Source organism: Engraulis encrasicolus, chromosome 6, assembly GCF_034702125.1.
Source record: "Engraulis encrasicolus isolate BLACKSEA-1 chromosome 6, IST_EnEncr_1.0, whole genome shotgun sequence".
NCBI lineage: Eukaryota > Metazoa > Chordata > Actinopteri > Clupeiformes > Engraulidae > Engraulis > Engraulis encrasicolus.
The window spans coordinates 22,189,978-22,199,569 of record NC_085862.1 but is presented as its reverse complement, the minus strand read 5'-3'; the positions used below and the strand labels follow the sequence as shown (position 1 = coordinate 22,199,569).

At 39.7% G+C, this 9,592-nt stretch overlaps 1 long non-coding RNA gene across 1 annotated transcript; it reads right to left on the bottom strand.

Annotated features, from left to right (window-relative positions):
• Positions 1 to 1,379: 1,379 nt before the first annotated feature.
• On the bottom strand, positions 1,380 to 2,880 carry LOC134450262 (uncharacterized). The gene is made up of 3 exons (XR_010035053.1): positions 2,688 to 2,880; positions 2,068 to 2,152; positions 1,380 to 1,617 (listed from the first exon to the last, which is right to left on the bottom strand). It is a non-coding gene; the product is annotated as an uncharacterized LOC134450262 (long non-coding RNA).
• Positions 2,881 to 9,592: the final 6,712 nt, after the last annotated feature.

The following is a 9,592-nucleotide window of genomic DNA, read 5'->3' as shown; positions in this document are numbered from 1 at the left end:
GTTTTATGTTGGTCTTTTTGATTTAACCGTGAAGTCAATTGAACTACATGTTGTATGAGTTGTGTTATATAAATACATGTTATTATTATCATTACTTTTATTATTGTTATTGGAGTATCTTAAAACACTTTCAGTGTTATGTGCATATACTAATATAGTATGCACTACTAATATAGTAGTATTTAAGTCAATTCACTTGTATTGTATTGTAAAAAAAAAATGTAATCATGTAAAAACTGTCCCTGACCTGACTATATATTTTTTGGGTGTGTGTTACAGGTGGTTGTCTATTACCCCACCAGAAGTAAAGGTGAAAGGATGGTGTGTCCAGATGGCACAGCGGTAGTAGTGGAGGCCCTGGCAAGAAAAAACTGGAACTGGGCAGCCAAACAGATAACGAAACACCAAGAGCTGTTTGGACCACTCACAGAACACATTCAAAACATTCTGGAGGAAGAGTGCATGCAAGAAATTATGCAGCCCTTTCACCCATTTCATGCTGGCCAATACATTGGCTGACAGTTTTAAGGCATTTTCATTTCAGAAATAGCAAGCAGATTTTCAGATTTTTTTTTGTGATACCTCAGCATACTAAGATGGATATGTGTACCATGATGTGCATAATGCAGAAGTCACTTGCCCTACAACCAAGGACACTTCCAGGGCCCAAACACCTTACACTGAGACACAGCTAGAGACTGTTGATGGCCCATTGGTTATGTACCTGTGAATTTAACAGGCTCCCTCTTGATGTCTGTTCAGCTGAGTGGAAACAGATTTTAAAGGGATTGTATGGTGAATGTAATATTCTATCATGCCATTCAATAGTTTTTTTTAGTTTTGTTAATATTTATTATGTTTCTCTGTGCACATTATTTATGTCTTATCATTGTACAGTTAATACAACACCCAGATTGGCACAATAACACTTTTATTTACATATGTCACAATAAAAAATATTTACATTTTCTCCAAAGACTTTTGTACATCATTATTTCCATTCTTGTATTTACATTGCTACAACAGCATGTGATAACATTTTGCTAGTTTGGACCCAGAACTACTGCTGTGTTGCGTCTCAGTTTCAGACTCATCATCAGACTCATCAAAATAGCCAGTGAAATCAATGACTGGCACTAAGAAAGTGTCATCAGGGAGAGTTTTGCTCTGTTTACTCAAAGTCATCAAACACCTCACTTATTATAAGTAGAATTTCCTGAGCATGCCGTAGCCTACACACTGGTAAGTTGTTTGTTATGTAAGTGATATCAAAGATGTAAGGACTATGGTTGACTGCTGCTTCTATTAGCTTTGTTTCCAAACCCGGTGCAGAAAGCCTTGCTTGTGACAAGTGGCATGTTTGGTACAATGTACGCCTGTGTGCCTGCCTTAATCACTTCTCTCACTGTCTTGTCAACCCTAGGTGATCCTTTGATTGCATACAAGACTGCATGTGAGGGTAGAGGGTATTACTAGATACATGTTTCAGGCCAAGCCTGATGTTATGTCTATTTGGGCTCACTGTCACCCGGGTTGCATTGTGCATGTGTAGCAGCTTGATGACCCTCTCTCTGTTGACAACTTCTGCTGAAGCCGTCAAAGCCATGACAGGTGTGCCTGAAAGATAACATATGCATTCTGTTAGTCATCAATAACCAAACAGCTATAGGCCGGCTCAGCGGCCCTTGACGGGCTTTTGCTTCCCATATCTGATTTCTATTAATACTTTATTTATGAAGGCTTTATCATGTACTGGGTTTGCAAAACAATGGGGTAGTTTTATTGCAAGGAGTCATAATTTGTTATGCCATTAACACTAACTGTTAACATTACATTACACTTAGCAGACGCTTTTATCCAAAGCGACTTACAGGAGGTTGAATTACTTACAGAGGGTCAGTGCAATGTACTCTGAAAGTTAATACAATGTGTATTAAGTAGCCTACAGTAAAAACAACAGCAATAAAAAAACTGTAAAGGACCTGTTGATAGACAAGGGTTAAGTAGGTTGGCAGATTTTTTAGAAGGTTTGCTATTAAGCAGTGAGTTTTATTTACAATGTCTGACCTTTCTTTCACAACTGAGCAGAGTTGTCCCAGGCGAGAAAAGCTCTCTCTCTCTCAATGCTGGATTCCCCTTTACACCGTTGCCCCTGAAACATAGAACGATCTCCGTGAGTACATTGAAATTGCTGGACGTTAGCACACCTTTAGCACAACTGGGTGGGGGAAGGGGTTTGTTCACACCGAACTTCACAAGGCTCTGGCGTCAGCACTGGGCATAGCAAACAGCGAAATGGCCTGATTATGAAACGTTTAAACTACGCCCAAACCAAAACAATCCCTTTACTTAATCTGACACTAAAGTTTCACGACCTGGGGGGATGTGCAGCAATGCTTCCTGGTAAACCAGTAGCCTTTAAAAAACCTTGGGCGTCAACAAATAGCTTCTGGTTCAGCAGAAAAGCAGAAATGTGTTGAGTCACAAGTTCAATAAAAACGTTCCAATAAGCCTTATGGGCGTCCAAGGGAAGTGTTTAGTCTGGGTCTCATTCCCATGGGGTATCCGAATCCCGAATCAAAATAGCATGCGTGTTTCTCCAGCACTCACGAGTGTGCTACATGAGCCACAATTTCACATAAAGCACAATAAATAATTGCTAATAACAACCTTGTTTTTTCACTTACCATCTGTAGATTACGTGAACTTCATCCACAACAATTCCCACCAGGTTTTTTTTTGATAGACTTCAGAAGAAAGCATAGCCAGCCACTTCTTCTATAGCCATGACTCGGGACTGCTCCTCCTTTAGAGAATCAACTTGAGGTATTTTGGATAACACTGCTGAAATTGCTGCTTAGATCCCGACGCATGATAACTCCTCGCACGCCGCCATTACTGTTGTGATTCAGTGAGGGGGCGGGCACAGCCGAACTACCCTGGGGGAAGGTGTCGCGTTCGATAAACGTCATACCCACTGAAATCCCTCCCTACGATCCTGATTCGTCGTGCTGCTCCGTTCATTTCGTGAACGGAGGAGGAGAGCGAATCACAGGTGTACCAGAAGGTTTGTGTAGCCCAGCCCCCGCCCTGGGCGTCAACACATAGCTTCTGGTTCACCAGGAAACTATTGCATAACCCTTAGAGAAAAAAGGCTTTATTGTGCTGTTCTCAGATGCTTTCCCCTAGCTTAAATTACTTATTCTTATTATTTTTATTTTTATTTAATTTGTTTTATTTTATTTTATTTTATTATTATTTTTACCTTATGTTTTATCTTAATGTTTTTAAATGCTTTTTGACTCTAATTCATTTCCTTCTTTCTTCCCTGTTTCCTTTCATTTACATTTGTTAACTTTGTGAAGCACATTGAGTTGCACCTGTGTATGAAATGTGCTATATAAATAAACTTGCCTTGCCTTGCCTTGTGCTACTGTATTGTGCATTCGGGTAGTGACTTGGACACAATACTATGGCATTTTGCTAAAACTGCAAAATATCATCATGCAATGATTAGGACACTTCCATACATGTATTGGTCCATGGCAAAAGAGATATAGTTTGCACTTAATACAATGTTTGTAACACAGTACAGGCTTGGTAAGAGGCCTACTGTTGACCAGTAATGCATTACAAAAGTAATTAATTACTGTAATGCATTACTTTTTGCTGTAATGCAGTAATGTAAGGCAGCAGGGCAAAATCTGTAATATTTACTTAGTTACAATGCTAAATAACTTAAATTACAATGGATTACAATGACCTGGATTTTAGTGGTATTCAGTGTGGTGGGTCAGAAAGAAGCTATTCCCGAACCTGGTAGTTTTTAGTCTGCATGCTGCCAAAAACACCTCCTGGATGGGAGGTGAAAAAGTCATGGCTTGATTTACACTGTAATAAATTGGCAGATCCACATTTAGGCTTACAGTTATTTTGGTGAAAGTAACTAATGCAACAGTAGTGTAATGCCTTACATTTAAATATAGTAATATTGTAGTGTACGGGATTGTTTTGAAAAGACAGTAACATGTAATCAGGAATGCATTACAGTTTTTGAGTAACTTGCCCAACACTGGGCCTACATAAGGGTGTCATGTAACGATCATAAGAATGACATGACTCATAACAACACATTATTGATGTTTATGACTGCGTTTTTTGGCATGTCATGACACCCAAACAATTTGACATCCCAAAAACCAAATGATACATTATGACATCAGTCATAAACATCAATAATGTGCCTCACATAGGGCACTCGTCTACTACGCAGCTGATCCGGGTTCGATTCAGGCCCGGGTACTTTTGCACATCCTTCTCTTCCCACTTGCTTCCTGTCATAGTCTTCACTTTCCTATCTCAAAATCAAAGCAAAAAGCAAAAAAAATCAAATGTATCAAAAAAAGAATAATGTGCCATTAATGTTCCTAACACGTATTAAGTCATTTGCATACCATACGGGTTACATGATACCCATATGTAGACTCCTTTAGATAAAGTGTCTTGTCAGATGACACTATATACTGTAGACTACTGTTTTTCCACTCAGCCAGTATTTCTTTGCAACATCCATATGTTTTTTTACGCAAACATTATGGATGTTACGGGAGGGCCACTGCTACCCCTACAAAGCATGCAAGTTGTCTTTCAAAGTGTGTGTGTGTGTGTGTGTGTGTGTGTGTTTGTGGGGAGGGGGGGGTCATTGTCATTGTAAAGTTTAGGAACCCAGGGGTAGGCCTAACACAAGACAGTACTGAACCATAGCCACAGAGCAACACACATGAAAGGCGTAAACCCACACCAACTTGTGGCTTTGCTTGGGCACAATCCCTGGTGCTGAACAAAAAAGTGACATTTAAAAAAATAAAAAAAAGGTTTGCACTGTCCTTTGGATTCTTTTTTCCCCTTTTCAATAATTCATTGCATGTTGACGTTTCGACCTTTTTAAAAAATAAAAATAAATAAATAATAAACCCATACCAAACCTACACATTGGGCCTACGTGACGAAAATACTGTATGTGAAAGTGAGCCCTAATGTGTGTGATTGAAATGAGTGTGTCAATTTGGCAGAGTCACAATGAGAGGTCAACCTGACCAGCACAAGCACCATTTCTGGTGTAAACAATCAGGGTTTTTGTAGGTAATCAAACTAAACTAAAAAAAAAACACAAGCCCTGGAATGCTAGTCACGACATACAAGAGGCTGACATTCAAATGAGGAGAGAGAATCCAGAGCCCTGCTACTCCCTGTGCTCTCCAACCATGTGAGAGCCTGCAACAAGCTGTTCAATCACTTGGGGCTCGAACCCATGACCTCCCATCACAGCAACAGCTCAGCATGGGAGCACAGGTAGGATTCCACTGAGGGGCAGTATAGCTCACCCCCAGCACCATCACATCTGGAAGAGGCTTCATGAGGGAGGTTTGCTAATGTTCTACTGCCAAACTCTGTTAGTTGGCATCCATTACACTCACACCTTAAATTCATTCCCAACCGGGTCATGATGGTCATGATGGCCATGATGGTCCTTGTCTATGCTAGTTTGACAAATTGGGCCCAAATTGGGCTCGAGCTGCGACCTTCCAATCACACCAATATGTCAGCAATGGAGCAGCGCCATTGCACCTGCATGAAGCTTTGGGAGGGAGGTGTACTAAGGTTCTATCACCAAACTCTGCTGGTTGGCATCCATTACTTATGTCGGTATCTACTGTCAGTTAAAAAAAACAGCAATATAGTATTTTTTATTGCTATTTACATGCCCACTAACTGCACTGAAGAGCCTCTAGATCAGGAAAATCTAACTGTGAAACAGCTCTGTCGACCATGCTGTCAGGAGGGCGGCTAAACACACTCGCTGAGCCAAACTGACATTCACAGAGGGCCCAAATGAACATCTGGCACAAAATCGCAGGCTCAATATTTAACTCAATATTTGTTTTAAAAAAATTACACTGGACTGAAATTCCTCTGTACGCACCTAATACATAGCTAGGCAAATTTTGCAAATACTCATTAGTTCAAATGTTCCTGCACGTAATCTGTTAAGTGGGAGATGTCATTACTGAAGCCATGCTGTTACACTGGCCTGCACATTCATAATTCCTGGGACGCACAAGTCATATTATATTAGGGGTGGTATCATCATATTATATTAAGGGTAGTATCAAGTCATATTACAGGGGTGGTAAGTGGGCCAACTCTAATACACATTTGAAATGATCTCCCAGGGAGAATAAAATGACGCCACAGACCAGATTTGCCCCCCAGGCCTGAGATTGACATCTCTGCTCTACAGTATATCACGGAAGTGAGTACACTCCTCACAGTTTTTGCAGATATGTGAATACCGTATATTACCAAATAAACGCCCTTGGGCAAATAACCGCCCATGTCCTAATAGCCGCCCAGGGTCTGACCCCATTTTGTGAATTAACCGCCTCTTCCGAATAACCGCCTATGTCCAAATAGCCGCCCACCGGCTGTTATTTGGATAATTTGAAAAAAACTTGGTACCATAATTTTATTTGCTGCTTTATTTAAAAAGTGTATTTATTTTTAGTATTGCTATTCTATTTGACAATTGTTGCACTACTGCCATGTTGAGGCCTTGTTGATCTCCTGTCTTTTGATAGCCTACCTCATGTTGATTTCTTGTTAATTGATACAATATTGATATGTTTACAATAGCTTTTACATTTAATTTTTTTTGTACAAAAAATACTGGACAGTAACCATTGTAACCAAATAATGGCCTGGTGCAGGCTGGTGCAAAAATAAATAAGAGCCTTGTGCAAATAACCGCCTGCTTCTTTTAAACGCCCGGTCTCCAAATCGATTTTGTGAAATAAACGCCCGGGCTACTATTTGGTAATATACGGGTATGTATTTTCATAGGAAAGCATTACAGAAATGTCACTTTGACACAATGATTAGCGACCTTTTAACAACATATTTAACTGCTTACATATGAAGAGTTCAGATGCAAAACCCCCTAAGAGCCTTTTCAGAAAATAATCTTAATTCATTTTTATTTAATACAAAGGTATCAAAATTGCATATTTTTTTATTTTATTTATGTAATATAACTATTTATATGTATTATCAAGTACATGAATGTAAACCAAGCCAACAACGGGGTTCTCTAAAAATATAGAAGTGCAGGTCTTCAGAAATGGAGTTAGGGGGTTTTGCATCTGAACTCTTCATTTCTTGTTCACTCAGAAAAAAAAAAGACAAACAAATTTACTTTAGATGGTGTCAAGCGTGTGGTGGTTAACAGGTGAGTTTTACAAAAAAGTGTATCCTCTCAATAGCCAAGCATGGTAGTTGGACTGACATGGTTTGGGAATGCATGAATGCCGTCAACATTGGTAATCTGAAATACACCTAAAAGAAACATGCACGTCAACATGCACTGTGACTACTGAGGCAGATCATGATATTCTCCATAGGATTGCATTCAAATCTGACACCAATCTATTTAAGCCAGGTGCACACTCAAAATGTAAAAGTTCAATGCAAAGAAAGGTTGAAACGCACACCGATGACCTCCCTTTTAATCCCTTCTCATTTTGAGATGATTAGAGCCAACACGGCCCATTCACTACCGGATTTTACCGGGTGTACTCACTTTTGTGGGTACATGTTCAAACATTAATGACTGTATTTTGTTCTTTTTCTGAGAGAACTAGACATTTAAGCGGTTAAATATGTTGTTAAAAGGTCACTAATCATTGTGTCAAAGTGAAATTTCTGCAATGCTTTCCTATGAAAAGATATACTCACAAATCTGCAAAAACTGTGAGGGGTGTACTCACTTTCGTGATATACTGTATATGGTACTTCAAAGTATTAAACAGAGGGTGCAGAGACACAGAGCGGTTCGAGCCCCGAGTGGCAGATATCTTACTAACGCGAGTTCCTGGCCATTACTAGGGGCATGGCTTGTTTACATTTTTAAAAACATCTTAACATACTCCAAATGTCATGCCAAAAGTTATTATTGTGTATTAAGTGTTTAGGCCTACCAATGCTGCATAATTTCTGGGATGATTGTTTGTAGTTTTTTTTTATTTTTTTAAGTGTAAACAAACCATGCCCCCATTAGAATGGTCAGGATCTTAGAGAGGGCTGAACAACAAATGCCACATCATGGGGTACTGACAAATAAAGGGTAGCATGAGCACTGAACATTGAATATTGAATACTGAATATTGAAATTGGCCAAAATTCTCCTTTAACTGTTGCTTTGTCTCATGGTGTGGAATGAAGCCATTAGACATATATCAGGGTAGGAGAGCTCATTGGTTGGACTTCAAGTGAACTAGTAGGATGTTGAACTTGAATTAAAAGAATTGCAAGTTGTATATGTAAATGTGATGAGAGCCTTGGGGGCTGGAATTCCTCCTATGTTTGATTGCAGTTTAGGTCTGTAGTTTAGATTTGGTTTTCTGATTAACTCAGTTTACATTGCAATGGTCTCGTCCATTTCCGTCTGAGCAATGAATACCACCACAATTTATTGAATATATAAAATCACTAGGACTATTATAGGCTATTTGTGTGTGTGTGTGTGTGTGTGTGTGTGTGTGTGTGTGTGCGTGTGCGTGCGTGCGTGCGTGCGTGCGTGTGTGTGTGTGTGTGTGTGTGTGTGTGTGTGTGTGTGTATGTGTGTGTGTGTGTGCATGTTTATGGACAGTTGGCACCTTCTTGGCAGCCTCCAGAGATGGGGTGTGAAAGCGTATGTGTGTATATAAATTAAATCACTTTGAATTAACCGTATAGTTGTGATATTGTGCTATATACCTGTACAGTGCAAAATAAAGAGTAGGCCTACACCCCTGTTGAAAAGTAACATTTTGAACAATAGGCCTAATTTAATAAACACACAAGATATTCCCAAAATGCCCATATAGTAAGTGTAATACTAATCTTTTGATCTTACGACAGAAAAGTAAGATCAAAAGTATAACTTAAATGACATATTTGTCCATTTTTGAGAAATTGTGCTGGTGCAAAAGTGACACCCATGTGTTAAACTCCTAGAGAGTGTCTGAGAAGGGGTCCTGTTGGCCTAAAAGTCTCAAAATTGAAAGGAGTTAAAGGTAGGTAATCTGTGTGCATTTCATCCTTGCCTTACATTGAACTTTTCTTTGTACAACCCTTGCCTTTATATTTCTTTGTAGGCTACCACCCAATTGTTAGTGATCGCAAATTAATCACGGCCACAGATAGCACACATATTTGTTTTCATTTTGTTCTGACCTTATGGGGGGCCAGAACCTTGCCATCCAAGGGCCGCATCTGGCCCCAGGGCCTCAATTTGAATAGCCCTGATGTAGATTCTCCAACAGAGTATTATTCTCGTAACCAGTTGCCCGACTTTACCAATGTCACATTGAACAGCCCTCATGCTGATTTAATTCCTAACATTTTTCAACCCTACCTGGGTCCCCACCCAGTTAGATATGCAGGCCTATGTTCTGACTATTTCGACAAACCTACTCGAGGCAAGTCGAGTCCACGAAAGGCTGGATTAACCTGTTCTGGGAGACAAAGGAGCGACAAGAATGGCAGAGAGCTGAAG